The following is a 16,495-nucleotide window of genomic DNA, read 5'->3' as shown; positions in this document are numbered from 1 at the left end:
GTGCCTGAACTCCTGTCCTACATGTTGAACTAGCTTCATATTGCTCAGATAAACACCCAAATGTCCCCCCAAAAAACCCCTAAACATGCTGCTAAGACTTTCCAACAGTCATGTTTGGTGTAACCTCTCCAGAATCTTTGCAAAAAAATATCAAACTCATCCCCGGAGAGGATGGTTTATTAATGATGCTAAAATAAAGTTTGCAAAATTGCAAAGAAAAAGCATCACAGAAAAGCATGCAGTGTGGTGTAAATAAAAAAACAATACATGTAACTGTAGAGTTGAACTTCAGCATGCTCGAGTCTATTTGACAGTTCAGGATGTTTGAAAGCGTTGGGGTGGAGCGCCTGGCTGGTTAGTGGCCCATATCGGTTGGTTGGTGTTTTTTCTGGTGGAGTGGAAAGTACCCAAATGTTGCCAGCAGTTTAAAAAGAAACCTGTGCAAAGAAAAAGTGCAACCTAGATTGGGTTGTTGACCTTTTCTGAGCTGAGTTTATTGATAGATGTGACTGATTGATGTAAGAACGCTGCAGCTGCAGAGTTGGCTGAGAGAGAGAGAGAGAGAGAGAGAGAGAGAGAGATAGAGATAGAGGTGTGCCTCTTCCTGTAACTCAAAGTCATTTGAATAAAAGAAAGAAGAAAGGCCGGGAGGTGGAAAGCATCTTTGTGTTTGGTTTAGTTTGCTAAGCACTCCTTGCTGTCACTCTGCGAGGACTTCCCAAAAGAACGCGTGTTGCCATGACAGTTTGTGTGTCACCATGACTTCCACTTCCTCCACTTCTCTGGTCACCTTGAAATTTGCGGGTGGGAAACATGACTTACCATTACTTCCCTGTTAGTCAGAAGACAACTACAATCACCACTGATTGTCAAACTGTCCCACTGTCAAAAATCCCCGCCACAGTTGGGTCAACGCTGAAATAAATCTAAACTTAGGAGCCTGCAGAAATGAATTTTTTTAATTCATTTGACACAAAACAGTAGTTCCATTGTAGACAAAATAATAGTAATAATAATAACGGACATTGTTCAAACATGTTTCACATCATACTGGTATTTAGTCCCCCCCCCCCATTCTGAGCCGAGTGCAAAGCAACACCTGGACGTCATGTGGAGTCAAAAGAAAAGACACAAAGGAGAAAAAAAAAAAAAACAAACAAAGTAGGGCTCTAATAAAGCGGTAACCTCCAGTGTTGAAAAGTGAAGCTGATGCTGAAGTGTAAAATCATGCAGTTCCTCGAGTGTCCACTAGAGGCTGGCTGCAGAAGCACAGGAAGTCACATACACACCCATTCTACAAAGCCTGTTTTTACAGCAGAGATTAACATGTTTACAGCCTGGTTCAAAAAAACAAATAGGTCTGATTAGCTCATGTCTCGATCGACACACACTGTACGGGGGGGGTGAATGTTTTGATTTGATGAAGGATAAGAGTTATTCACAATAAGGCGTGCTGACATGCTTGACAGTTGGGTGCAGTGTAACCCGATAATGTAATGATCTGACTGGAACTTCTGTTTATGAGTCTTCAAAGGAAACTTTATTAACAGCTGTCAATGCTCCGTCCTGATTTAACGCATTCAGAGCGAGCACATAAATCATGGTCGCGCGTCGTAAAAGATTGAACAGTACCCTGTGAGATGACAGAGTTTCTCCCGGCCTGAATGGAGCAGTTCTCCTTTCAACAACAAAGGTGAAATAAAAACAGGTTTTCCATGATCATGTTTATTATTGTCAGTTTGGACTGCCCTGCTTTAACTTCCCTTTTTGAAACGTTCTCATGCCATGTTGCTGTTTTGTGTTTAACTGCTGCCTCAGTTTCCCCCGTCCACCCCCAACCCCCCACACAATGGTTTACTCCATTTACTGCAGAGCCAAGAAAGGTATAAACTGGGACTCATGCTGCGTTCAGGTGCTCCTCCGATGGTCCCAGTTCCCGAGTTGGGAAGCCGTTCTTCCAACTTCAGAGTGTTCACATGCTTCAGTTCAGAAAGTCTGAATGCAACCACAACAAACATGGTGGACGCGCCGAGACGATGTGCTGAATGTCTCTGTTACCAGTTATATTTGAGGAAAACATGGATGTGCAATACGTGACATAATCAAAAGTAACTTTATTGTGGGGGGAAATTTGTGTCACAGCTTTGCACAGTTGGCACACAGGGAAGAAACATAAACAATGAAAGAGGCCAGTCAGTAAGTCTTTGTCAGGGCTTCAATAGCCGAGAGAACAAAGCTCTTTCTAAAGCGTGGCCTCTTCCAGGTCAGAGTCCTGGATCTCCGACCTGATGGCAAAACTTATTTCCCCCCAATGTTGACGTGTCAGCAAGTCGGGCACCAAATTCTCCCTGAGTTTCCGAGTAGTTGTTCAAATTTGAGTAGGCATTCATGTTCATTTTCCAAGTCATACTCTTGTTTTTCCGATATGACTTCATATGGGCGGCTGTGGCTCAGCTGGTAGAGTCATCATCATCTCTCAACCGGAAGCTCGAGGGTTCAATCCCCAGCTCCTGCAGCCACATGTCCAAATGTCCTTGGGCAAGACACTTATGGTCTCACTACATCCCAACCTGTGGTGTAAAAGCGCTAGTCAAGCTCAAGTCCATTTAACATTTACATGGATGCAGGGTGAGCCAAAGACTGATGGTTCAATTATCCCTTGTAGCAGCTTGCTGTGATGCTGTGTTTCGCTCCGTTGATTCATATCAATTTCTCTGAGACTCCTGTTTTTTTTTCTTTACTCTTTTGTGCAATTTTTGGGTAAATACATCTTTTGCCTTATTTATGCAAAGATCTTTGACCCCTGAGCAATTCTTCACACATCTTGTAACTCACCACCGGGGTCCAGCATCCACACTTCAACCCCACTTGTATGTCAAATTACAATCTGGGATGCCGTGTATCGTCTCTTGTGTGTATCTTTGTGTTTATTTCAGAAGCTCATCTGCAGCCTCGGCTGTAAATGCTGCATTGTGTTGCATCACATGACACGCTACATGCTCGACCCAATTCAAATAAACGTGAAAAAAAAGAGATGCAAATGCAAAGTATGCAAATGTGCATCTGCTTCGTTTGTGCAAAGGGAATAAACTGCAGCACTATAAGAGAGATATATCAAAGGCCCATTTATGCAGAGACACTCAGCTCTATTTAAAACCTTCAAGATAATTCAGATGAAATGTGTCAGCATTTATTCTCAGAGTCATAGGAAACAGCTAATCTCTAATCATTCAGGCCTTATAAGGTCATGCAGACACAAGTCTTTCCATGGAAGAGAATCCTGATCACAGCCGTCCTCATCATGATTCACTCACTCCAGGTCTGTTCTAAGTTTCTTTCTGACTCCCCGGTTGTGTCACTGCAGCTGTTTCTGCGGCAGAGAGAGCCCGACAGCTGAGCGAGGATCAGCGCTCGGAAAAAGCAGGATGACAGCATGCAGTCTAAAAGAAAAGCCTCTCATTGTGAGTAATCGGCATTGCACAACAAGTTAAAGACCACTTGTGTGAATTGTTGGCTGTCATCTTGTATCCCCTTTAGCCTATATTTAGACGGAAGGAGGATTGCTGACTCCTTTTGCTTCAGCCTGTCTGATCTTCTTTTGATGCACATTAAGCCAACACAGCAAATATAGACTGGCATTAATCACAAAGCAACTGCAGCGAGAGAGGAGGTCGTATAAGGGAAATCAGTCTGTGTGGAGAAGGGGCGGAACTCGATGCCCATCTTTGCAATCACCACCTGACTTCTCTTTCTCTGCTCTTATGTGTCTTATTTCAAACTCCATTCTCGCCTCTCACGTTGCTGGATGGACGGTAATTTAGGCGACACCTAAAAGGAAGCCTGACTGTATATACTTTAGGCCCAAAAAGATGGCCGTCGTTGAGCTTTTTGGAGCCAGTCAAGACGCCCCCTACAGGCCATAAAAGAATGCAGGTGAATGAGCAGTTGCAATGGTTTCACTATTCAAAAGTAGCAACCTCTGGTGTTAAAAAATGAAGCCAATGCAAAAACTGCAGTCCCTCGAGCGCCCACTTGAGGCTCCCTGCAAAAGCCCCAGAAGTCCTGTCAATACCCATCTTAAAATATCCACTCTGACGGCAGAAATCAAAATGTTTACGGCCTGGTTCAAAATAACATTTGCTCTGAACAGCTCATGTCTGCATGAGGGATGACTTTCTATATTACTCATCTGTTTTGATTTAATTAAGGATGACACTGATATATAATGAAGGGTGTAGCTGATTTGTCTGACAGGCATGTTGAAACTGTTTGTCAGAAGGCTTAAGCTCCGCTTCTTTAAGGTTGACTGAAGGATAGTGTGAGACAACATTTCCAATATGGCGACCACCATAGCTTGGTTTCAAACCTCAGCCTCAGGAGCCAGTAAGTGGCGTCATTGAGACTACATCCATATTTGATACCGTCTGTTTTTAGACCGTGTCCTTCGTTTCAAAGAAGAATGTGCGACTTTTTGATCCAGTAGATGTCGCCCTTGAGCTCCAGCATGAAACTAAAACAAACTGCTGTTTGGCGACACCTCCTCCATACTGAAGCCTCCGCTCTCCTCCAGAGACACACCTCCAACCCCCTCTCCCCTTGCGTTTGCACGAAGGGGTTGAGCACAAGCGGCGGACAAAATTGTCCTTTGCTCGAGCTGCAATCACCTGTGTCCTATATTGTTGTGTTAGCATGCTAATGTTAGCGCTCTTTAGTTAGCTCGTAGCTTCACATTGCATGTAAACTGACACAGAATGAGCGTGATGTAAAAACTCTTACTAACATCCAAATAATCAGTGAGTATGTTCTTCTTCTTCTCTCTAGTCCTTGACTAAAACAGCTTTTATACTCAAGAGGAGGAGCCGGCCGTCCCGTCCATGTAAACACGGCTCTGACAACAACACAGCCAGCGGGACTCGAGCTTCTCACTCATTGTAGACAGTCAGGACTCAGAGACACATTTACCCAGGATAGACTGGATTTATGATTTATTTATGTGGAACATGTCGCACATTCTTCCTTTAACCTGCTCCCCTCATACCTGTGTAATCTTATTCATGTCTCCTCTCTGTGAATCAGTCACTAAACTTCTTTTGGCAAACTGTCCCCAAAGTGTGCCTTGAAACGGGGGGAAAGGAGTTTCAGGAACGTTGCTCCTGCAGGATGATCCATGTCTGAAGAGCTGCTCTCTTTACATCATTTTAAAAGTAGATTAAAGGTGTTGGAGGAAGATGAATCAGGTTGTAAATACTTTGACTGATGACCTTTCTGCTCTGTGACTCAGGATGTGTGCTGACCTGTGTTTGCATTTCTGTAACCTGGACTCTCTTGTGAATGAGATTCTTAATCTCAATGAGGTTATCCTGGTTAAATAAATAAAATAAAACATTTGGGCTACACCCACATCTTATTACAGTCTAAAGGTTGCAGCCATGTTGTTTTTGTGCACATTTACTTGATGATGATTGTCTCTGGTTCTACAACCTGCAACTCCTGCATGAACTAAAGTACCAGTGTGCACACTGTTCAGAACGAGCCCTGTGTTTGAGAGTTCTGACTCTGCATGGTTCGGTGTCCACACTGCATGAAGGTCTCTTAATGAAAGCGTCACCTTTTTATGCATGGTCAACAATCTGCATTACAGACATGAGGAATGAAGCAGTGTCAGGAAACATCCATGCTTACAAATGCACACACCCAGTGTTTTAAAATGTTTGTGCTGGTTTTGAATCCGCATTGTTTTTTTTTTTTTCTAAGTTTATTGTTCAGATCAATTCTTCACACTAACCCTCCTGCACACACACACCTTCCTGCACACACACACCTTCCTGCACACAGACACACACCCTCAGTGCAAATTACATTTCAAACAATACAAAGTACACCGTATCCTCCCAGCTGTAAAGACAAGAAGCAGATTACACAGTGAAGCACTGATCGCTGTCTTGATTCTTAGTCATGTGTGTGTGCAGCATGCCAGCTCTGTTCGGAGAAGCTGACAAAACAAAAAATCATATTTCACTTTCACCCTTCACTTGTGCTTTGGACCCGGATGTTTATAGGCCTTATCAGTATCTGAGTATCTGATTGGCAGCAGAGCTGTGGGAGTTTCAATATTTGAAATAAAACACACAGATCTTATCAATGGAGTCACAGTTGTGTTAATAGTTGATTTATTTCTACCTGGTACTGTTTGTTACCGTTTGCTGAACATTGATGGTTTTACTATATTTTTAAAGCTTGACATTATTGTCTCATATTCTTGTTTCTCTCTCTGAAACCTCTACTCTCTTACATCTCTGGGCGATTACTTCCAAAACAAACCGACTAACACTTTAGATGTAGAACATTTAGTGGTTGAGTGTCTTGAAATAAGATGCATCATCTTAAATAATAAGTACCTCAGTCACTTTATTTAACAGTGAACAGTGAGCTCAGGTGTCTGCATGTGATGGATGATGATTGTTCAGTTTAAAGTGTTTGCTGAAGACTGATGTCATTCTTTTATCTTCTTTTTGCAGCTGCTGCAATGTCGTATAAGAGCTGACTGCACTCTCTGCAGGAATGACACCTCTGCATGAAAACAAAGAGAATCAGCCTTCTGAATCTAAGTCTTAGTCTGCATCCTGTTTTATAGGAGCTGATATTAGATACACCGCCAACCGTCTGATTTGACTGTGATTCTGAGTGAAGTTTGCCACTTTATTGGCCTGTTGCACCAGCTGAGTGTTAGTTCAGTGTTAAAGGTCACATATCCTCCTCTTCTTCAACCAGTGTAAATAAGTCTCAGAGCTCCTCAAAACATGTGTGTGAAGTTTCTTGTTCTAAATCCACTCTGATCCTGTATTTGATCATGCCCATAAACCCCTCTATTTCAGCCCTGCTCAGAATTTGGGTTTCGAGCAAACCGTTCCACTGAAACGGCATGTTGCTACTTCCTTGAAATTATTAAAAGTAGATAAAGGAGGGGTGGTGGGTGCTGTATTTCTCGACCTGCGCAAGTTAATCATTCAGTACTCATCTCCAAACACTGTGCAGTATTCTGTTTTTTTTTATTTTAAAGCCATTAAAGAATGGAATAATCTTCCAACTAGTCTTAAGCTTTGCACAAACTTCTGCACTTTCACCCACAAAGTAAAAAAATGGATTTGAAGTAACCAGTCTTGTCAGCGTTAATGTGTCATCTCGACAACCTTTCACATCTCAAGGAAACTTTTACATAACGTTTTAATATCTGTAAATTGTTCTATGTCTTTCTTCTCTCTTATGAAATGTGTGTGTTTGTGTGTGTGAGAGAATGACTGATTGATTTGTATTTTACTGTTGCCATCATCCACCCAGGGACAAATTACATTATTATTACTACAACATGATCTGCACTATTTATATAACTGTCATCAATACATAACCCAACAACACACTACACTGGAACACAATTGATATGGTCCATTACCCACTTCTTTTGTTCTTTTTTATTTTATCATTCCTCAGTTATTCTAGTTTTCTTCTTTCTCTTTGTTTTGAATATGCTTTCTAGCCCCTCCTGGTGCCTCCATCCTCTCAGTGATCCATCTTTAAACACTAAGGTTAAAAACCATTAGCTAGCTAGCTAAATCTGATACAAAGCATCTCATCTCTTCTGAGATTAATGGGTTTTTTTTGTTCACTGTCTGACCACGCCCCCTCTCTGGAAGGGCTAGGCTTGTCTCAGTGCTTTCTCGCTCCATGTCCTAGTGTTTACGGTGAGAAGGCAGACTCAGAGGGCAGAACAAACACCTAGCTGTGGGAGGGTCACCCACCTGGGGGAGGGGTTACTGCCCTTTGTGATGTCATGAAGGGAAAATCTCCAAACGGCCTGTTTGAGCACACATTTTCTGAAAAGTGGAGCAGGGGAAAGACAGAGTGGATGGACTTTTCTCATCATTGGGGGGTTTTTAACCCTTTAAGCTTGTGAAGAAATGTATAAAAAATGTGACGTTATTATTCTGGCGGCAGACCTTTCAGTTTTTAGAGTTCACGCTGCAGAAACTCAAACCTACAGATTGAAAAATAACCACAAAAACATCTTTAAAAAAAAGTGATTCTGATTCTGACAAAAGGATGAAATCATATTTATGAGATAAAAAGTTATTATGTCTTCATCCCATTATTTTGAATTCTACTTTAAGTCCTTTCTCAGAATGTCATAACTTTGACTTTTTTTTATCTCTTCATGTTTTTCCTTTTTATCATCAACGATACACTTTTACTTTATTTTTTCTGCAGAAATCTGCTTCAACACTGAAAACACCGTATTGAATGTATCCAAACATTTTGTGTTGCTGATGAAAAAATGTGAATCTGAACGTAAATAAACTCGTTTGCTGTCTGTGGAGGAGTGTTGCATGAGCCATCCTGTTTTTAAATGTTCTGTAGCATGGCTTCCAACATGGACTGTGCCTTTAATTTCACACATGTGTAGGTGGACGTCTCATTTTTAGAATCAAACTCTGCCGCTCTTTGTTCTCGCGCGTTTCTTTACACATGCAAATCAGCTCCCGACTTCAACGCCATCCACCGTGTCGTTCACTTCTCTTAAATCCTCCCGTCATCCTCCAGCAATGATGATTTTGGAATCAGACACGTTGCCCAAAAGCTTTTCAATTGCTCCAAATGTTTTCAATAGAACAGCATTCAGGCCTGTGGGCGGACGTGTGTGTGTGTGTGTGTGTGTGTGTGTGTGTGTGTGTGTGTGTGTGTGTGTGTGTTTGGGTGTGTGTGTGTCTGTGTTTTGGGTGTGTGTGTGTGTGTGTGTGTGTGTGTGTGTGTGTGTGTGTGTGTGTGTGTGTGTGTGTGTGTTTTCCCCCTCTCTGCAGTTGTTGGACGTCTCGGGGGAGTCTGCTGGATTATGGAGGGGATTTCTGCAGGATTTCAGAGAAATAAAGAAGAGTGTGTTTTTTTAAAAAACCACTGAAGAGCTCTCCTGTTGCGTCAACCAATCACAAAGCCCGCAGAGCTGACGTCGCCTTAAGTGCTGTTTATATGCATTTTGAACAGCAGACATCTCAGACTGTAAGCCGGGTATAATAGAGCGTTGCATCATGAGAGTGTTTGTGAGGGTGTAAGCCTTTTTAAAACAGGGTTGGCTTATTTTTGTTATTATCTAAATGATCAGCGTTACACAACCTATAGGAGCCTTTTGTCCGTGATGAGGTCATGAAGTCGTCATTAAATGTTTCCACCAGCTGATGAAGACATGACAAGATGGACTTTGAGATTCTTACTGCAGCTGTAAAATAAAGTCACAAGGACAGTCCTCAGTCAAGAGTCCTCTATACATCTCTATAATGAGAATATGTGTCTTTCTATCAATGCTATGTGTAGTTGAATAGAATCCCAATCTGAACTAAAGAGTGGAGAAGAACATCCTGGAGAACAGGAAACATAATGCAGCAGGTTCATTAGAGCATGGAGATGGTAGAGGTGGCGTGCAGACAGTCTATGGTCGTGCAGCAATCACAGGGAATAAAGGTCACCTCCCCCTCCCACTCGCTCCAGGTGAATTCTCCTGATTACATCCTGCTTCGTTCTCACATGAGCTCACTCTGACTTTCTGCAGAATAAATACGAGGAGGCTGGAGGAGAAACATTCAGCTGTTTGTGTTCACACATGACGCTCAGACTGAAAATATCAGGAGATTTCTGCAAGTGTGAAAACCATATCACATATGTGTTTTCTTATTTGTCGTGTGTGTGTGTGTGTGTGTGTGTGTGTGTGTGTGTGTGTGTGTGTGTGTGTGTGTGTGTGTGTGTGTGTGTGTGTGTGTGTGTGTGTGTGTGTGTGTTCGCCTTGCCACCAATCAAGTCTGCAAACCTGCTACTCATCTGCAATCAAGCTACCTACACCTGGCCGGTGTGTCAAAATGTTGTCATAATTAAATCAAACTTATGTGGATTGATTTATTTAAGTAAACAGTAAATAAGCATTTATTTATTCAGTATATTCAGTTGTTTTTTTTCTGACGTCTGGACCGCTTAAAGCCACATTTGAACCTCATAGACGAGCCAGAAGAAAATTCAGATGAACACTACTTTTATTTTGGAGTCGTACTTCCTGGGCATGAATATTTCTACCTTTTGTTTTGGTAATCCACCTGATTCTGAGCTTTTTTTAAAGGATATTTTAGGCATGAATCATCTATCTTCTTTTTATTTTTAAGATTTTAAAGTTCCTGAAATATCTGAAGAATGCACAGAGAAGTTGAAGGTAAACACTAAGCTCTCCTCCTGACCTGACGTGTCCTGTAATATGTGAACGTTATCTTCAGTGTGCAGGACACGAGACGAGATGTGCAGACCTGCAGGTTGTTTTGCTGCTGTCTGACATTCCTCATTAATGCTGCATCACTCGTTGGGAACATCTCGTTCTGCAGCGCTGTAGCGAGGGAGATTCCTGCACAGGGCTGAGATGACTGGGGAGAAGTGCATGTCTGGACTTGCCGAGGCTTACATAAGAGTGGATGTAATCCCATCAGACGTGACTGGGCCTTACAATAACAGGGGAGGTTCATGAGATGGAAGGAGGTCAGGAGCTGGCTCCACTCCCAGCCGTCCTGATGACATATTACGGCAAGAACGGAGCAGCAGGAAGATCTGAAGGAGTGCTGCCGGGCGTTTTCAGATTACGTATTCTGCTTTAGAAACATGTTACATAAATATAACATCTGAGCAGGAACAGTCAGGATGGGTTGTCCTAATGTCCACTTATTCAAAACTGACACATGTTCACATGGTCGCCTCATATCATCAAAACTCTACAACCCTTCATTCAGTCGGGACGTTGTGTCAAATGTAAATTAAAACAGACTGTGGTTATTCCAAATCATTTTAACTCCATATTTAACCAACAGTAGCACAAAGACGACTTGTGAAATGTTGAAACGGAGAAATTTAAAGGTCCAATCAGTGAGATGTGTAGTGAGTGAAATGATAAAGTGAGCTTACTATATGATCAGACATTAAGGAAACATGCTATGTTGAAGTGCTGGCTTCTCTGACAACAATGCAGCAGCCAGTATGTCCTCCTTCTAACTTCAGATTCTGGTCCTGAATGCTCTGGATTTGTTTGGACCAGAGAAGGTAGGCGGTTTTAAGACACCCCCGCATGGCCGTTTTGGACGCACCTTGGTTTGCCAGGCACCAAGAATTTATTAAAGAGCCCATATTATGCCCTTTTTGGGGTTCGTATATTTAATCTATGTACCTACTTTTGTACGTTCACAATAGCTAAAGTTAAAGAAAAGTGTCTGTTTTCAAGTACTGCTCCTTCTTGCTCCCTCTACGCTCTGAGTCTGTGAGCTACACTCTGTTGAGCCCACATTGTTAGACCCCACGTGGGCCGCGTCCCGGAAATTTCAACATGAGCTGCAGGGCTTGCCACAACGAGCCAATGGGCTTAGATCAGTGATCTCACACTGACAATGACGTCGCAATGACAATTTTTTATCGAGGGGGGCTAGAACCGAGCGTTACATGTGGCTAATGCTACAGCTAACAGGAGGACGTAGGAGAAGCCACGTTTCCGCAGACTTTGAATTTTTGCACATAGATGTGCCTAAACATGCACAGGACACTTGGAAAACACACTAAAGAACATATAAAACCAGAAAAAGCTGAATATGGGACCTTTAAATTGTAAACACTCTATGATTGGACCGCACCATAATTAAGCGCTAAGAACAAGCGGCGGACAAAATTGTCCTTACTTGAGCTGCAATCACCTGTGTCCTGCATTGTTGTGTTAGCATGCTAACGTTAGCGCTCTTTAGTTAGCTCGTAGCTTCACATTGCATGTAAACTGACACAGAATGAGCGTGATCTAAAAACTCTTACTAACATCCAAATGATCAGTGAGTATGTTCTTCTTCTCTCTTTTTGAGTTGTATTAGAGGGGGTACGGGCCCAAAATCAGCCCGATTATCTTTGCGTCCGTTAGTCTCTGAGTCTCTTTTTTTGTAAAGAAGTTTGAGCTGCAGTTGAATTATTCTGAAAGCTGCTTTAATAAATAGAGTTTGAAACACCTCATACAAACCCACTTCAAAAATACCGACCTATCCCTTTAAGACAGTAAAAAACTGTTGATTCTCTGAAGGCGTATAAAACATCACAGTGTCATCCACGGGGATCCTCTGAGGTCACAGTGCTGCTGGATGACATGTTGTTCTGCAGAGACGGTCGATAAAGCAGCAGCCTGGATGAGAACATCGTGTCTCATCGCTGAGATGTTCATGTGAACACTTTGTCCCAGACTGCATGTGTCTAATGTAATGGAATAAAAATAACGCCTGTGAAGACATCCTCGTTCTATTAAGGGAGACGTCATGCGAGTTTGATTAGTTGGTTGTTAGGTGTCACCAAAACACACACATGGCTTTATTCTTCCCTCCATGTTGCTTGTATGTTTGTTTGTTTTTCTTGCTGATATCATCGTGTTTCTGCGTCTGACTTCGGCTCAACAGGTTCTGTGATGTCTGTTTTGACGACTTTAATCAGTCCGCATGCTTTATCTGCATGTTTTCTTTATCCCGTCTCTCTCTCATCTCTTTTTTTTTTAACTCCTTCAGAAAACTCTCCCTGAGATCATAACAAGACGTGTTTTACTTCTGCTCCGGCGCCTTCAGGGCTTTTTGAAGCTTTTTTTCTGATATTTGCATGATTTGAACTCGGATCAAGAACATTTGCCAGAGGCGGCTTTGAAGCGAGCCTCGTCTTTGTTGTTCTGTCAACAGTTGCCCTCCTTTCGCTTTCATCATCTCTTTCTACTCTCGCTTTGAATCGTTCCCTCTTTGTGTCACGCTGAATCCTCTGGGAAAATTCTTGCCGAATTCACCTGCTCTGTCCTTATCGTTAGACATCAATGTGATCGTCATTCTGGGGACTTTTTAGGTTTTAAAGTCGGAGAGTTCCTCAAAACTGTCAGAGGCATTTTCTGTTTCTGTTTACACACAATATTCCCACAGCCGCCATGTTGCTCTGATGTCACGCTCAGGGTGAATCTGAGAAACTGGTTTCAGTTTAAGGATGATTCCTGATTGTTTGATTGAGATGTTGTTCTGAATAGCTCATTTCTTTATCGGTTCACACTGTACGGGGGGAAGGATGTTTTTTTTTTAAATATCTGATTTGATTTTTTAGGACTAACTTCCAATTTCCACAAAGTCCGTGCGCACTACGGCCCGTCAGCGAAGTGCTCTACGGCGTCGTTTGCTGCCACCCAAGTCAATGCTCCTGTTTTGACACAGACAGGAAGTAGTTCTCCTGTGAAGTGTGTTCAGCTCCTCCTCTTTGCCTGTTCATAGTTTGACCAAAAGTGAGGTCGGGAAAACATTTTCAACATGGTGAACGCCATCTTTTGGCTTCAAAACTCCACCTCAGAAAACATCAGGTGCTGTCACTGAGACTCCGTCCATGTTCTATACGGTCTGTGGTACTGTCGGGACACTTGTGAATTATGGTGACTGAGCTGACGTGTTGCTTTGAGACAGACAAGCTGTGACTTTCTGCTTTTAGGTTTGAAATGACAGAAACATGTTGTGTCTTACCTACGAATAAAAAAAAGAAGAAAAACGTCTCCACACATCTCCGTTCTCTCTTAACCTCACATTTCTGCTTATTTGCACTTCTGGTGAGATGCCAAACCTCATTTCGTTACTCTATACTTGAATATGTGTAATGACAATAAAGTTGAATCTCATCTCATCTCATCTCATCTCATGATGTGCAAAGGTCAGTGATTGTCGCTGTGCAGCTCCGGTCAGGTGCAAACAATTAAAACACATCAAACATTGTCTTAGAAAGTCGGCACAGATCAACGTCTGGTCATTCTCTGATTATTCTCAAGCATCGCCTGCAAAAAGCACAAGTCAAACTTTTTTAAAAAAAATGCTCTTTGTGCTTTAAAAGTATAAAATGAATATCTGAAGTGATTGAAATATATCAGTTATTGAGCTAATCACATCTTTAGAACAGAACGCAGTATCTCTCTCTGTTGGGACCGTGTCTGGAAACGTGTAGTCTGTTCGCTGGAGAGATGCCAGCTCACTTCCTGATATCACTGCTGGCTCTTTTGGGAGTGGAATGAGTGACTTCACAGCTTCCTGAGATTAAACACTGAAAACAATCTTTCCAGGAAGGCTTTGGAATTTCTTTTACGGGTGTGATTCAACTTCAAAATCTAACAAGACGTTCTGTCTAACCATATAATCCAGAACAAACAACATGAAACTGTATTACCTCACACTACTTGCAGGTTGCTAGATTTGGTTTTCTCAGTCTGTCCTCCTCGGTTCCCCTCGGCGTCCCTCCCTCCCCGCCCCCTTGCTCCGTCTCAGACTGTGTGTGTGGCATGAGGTTGGATTCCTGCCCGAGCACTATTCACTGTGGGAGAACAAGGCCCCCCAATGTGCTCTGTTTTCCACATTCCTGGGCCCTGACATCAGCCTGGCTGCAGGAAGGACGCTGGCTCAATAGCGAAGGGGCTGTGTGCGGGGAAGAGGCCCCGCTGACACCGAGCAGTCTGGCTGGCGGACCCGCGGCCCCCGCTATCTCTGACAGCACAAGCCCCCACAACAATGCAATCAAAGGGATGCTTTACATACCACATGTTGTTTTGAGGCATAAATTAGATGGAGATGCCCGGCGATCGTTAAGATGGATTATCCCCCCATAGACGGGCCATATGGAAATTTAGGTCACTCTCTGAATGTAAATATTTTGCTTTGCAAAAATTCTACGTCGACTGACATCTGACGGCTTGTTCAGTTTGGGTCTGTCATTTTAACCTGGAGCGTTTATAGAAGTGATGAAATACAAGCCGAAGAATTAGCAGAAGATTTAAATGTAAACCTTCTGCTTGCTCGCTCTCTTGTGGTACATTTCCTGAATATTTCCTGCTGCGTTCTCACATCAGCTCACCCCGACCTCGCGAAGTAAACTCACCTGGGGGCTGACTGGGAGGATTCTAGGTAAATCATTAAAGGTCATTTTTGTTTGTTTGAATGTTTTAATGTTTCCTGTTTTTATATAATATATTGTATTCACCTCTTCTTTGTTGCTGTGAGACACGTTTTCTTCTAGCGGTTTATGGACATAACAGTTAAAAACATTTTCAACTTTTCACCACATGGCGTGGAGTCGCAGCACTCGTCGATTTCTCTTTTGGCCAAAGCAGCCAATCAAATCCAAGTAGGAGGCTTCACTTCTGCTTTTTGACTTTTTCCCTCCTCCACGTCTCAGAGCAAAGCAATGGCGAGAGCTCTACGTTAGCTTGAATATATTTTTTATTTGCAGACACGCTCCTTGTGATCGGGCCCAGTGTGGCGCAGTGGTTATTGTGCGTCCATGTAAGGAGGCTGTGGTCCTCCAAGCGGGCGGCCTGGCGTCTTTCCTGCATGTCATTCCCTACTCTCTCTCTCCCTGATTTCCACTGTCCCATCTCTACATTAAAGGCACAAAAAGCCCCCCAAAAAATCTTAAGAAGACACTTAACTTTTCTCAGTATGAGATGCAGCAACGTAAACAAATACTTTTTAATGTCAGTCATCCTGAAAGTAACGTTACCCAGCACCGTTTGTCGCTTTCTCCTCCTTAGATTCATCATTTGTTCTGAAGTCTTTCTCCTCATAAGACGATCTTTGTCTGAGTTTCCTGAGTTGTAATGTTGTTGTGCATAAAAAATAAAATCTATTATCTTTGTTTCCAGCAACAAGAGGCTGAGATAGGAGTCCCTGTAAAGTTCTTTAACATCAGCAGAATAGTTTTGGTTCTTTTCTGCTCCTTAAGCGTAAAGCTGATGGCGTCTCTCTTCTCCTGAATTTGTTATGTATGCAGTCATTGGACGAGGCGTTCAGGCACCTCCAGATGCAGCCTTGAGTCGGGTTTCCCGTAAGTGGTAAGCCACGGCCAAGTGTTTCAGTGTGTGTGTGTGTGTGTGTGTGTGTGTGTGTGTGTGTGTGTGTGTGTGTGTGTGTGTGTGTGTGTGTGTGTGTGTGTGTGTGTGAGGCTGTGTGGGAGGGCGAGCGGTTGGTATTTGGGGGGGAGGAGAGGGTTTAAGGGCTGGAGAGAGGAGGCGTGGAAGCGTGGGAGGAGGAGACATCAAAGACGAGGGGAAATCAGATCCCCTCGTTCAGACAAAGCGGGCTGTGGGGCTCGGAGACAAAGGAAACGCGATCCACCACGTGACCCTGAACGCCACGCATGCCTCCCCTGTCTGGCCCCATTCAGCTTTTCACTCATTCAACTTTATCAGGCCTCGACGCCGCGGTGACGGCCGGGGACCACACGCCTCCTCCACTCACAGACGGCTGAGGCCTGATTTTTATAATGTCTGTTTAGTTTTCTGCAGAAGCGACCGTTTTGACCCTTTTCTAAAATATGGAAAGAAGTCCAGTTTTAGTCTCAATAAATCCACTCTTCCTAAACATCATGTAAGCGCTCTGATTGCGTTGTACCCGCTTCACTC

General features: G+C 43.0%; 1 long non-coding RNA gene across 1 annotated transcript; it reads left to right on the top strand.

Annotated features, from left to right (window-relative positions):
* Positions 1–2,970: 2,970 nt before the first annotated feature.
* Positions 2,971–8,369, top strand: LOC136179757 (uncharacterized). The gene is made up of 2 exons (XR_010666723.1): positions 2,971–3,461; positions 6,519–8,369. It is a non-coding gene; the product is annotated as an uncharacterized lncRNA (long non-coding RNA).
* Positions 8,370–16,495: the final 8,126 nt, after the last annotated feature.

The sequence above is a fragment of the Labrus bergylta genome, chromosome 8, assembly GCF_963930695.1.
Source record: "Labrus bergylta chromosome 8, fLabBer1.1, whole genome shotgun sequence".
NCBI classification, from domain to species: Eukaryota; Metazoa; Chordata; class Actinopteri; order Labriformes; family Labridae; genus Labrus; species Labrus bergylta.
Note: the sequence above shows the minus strand (reverse complement) of the source record. Positions and strands in the feature narration are given on the sequence as shown.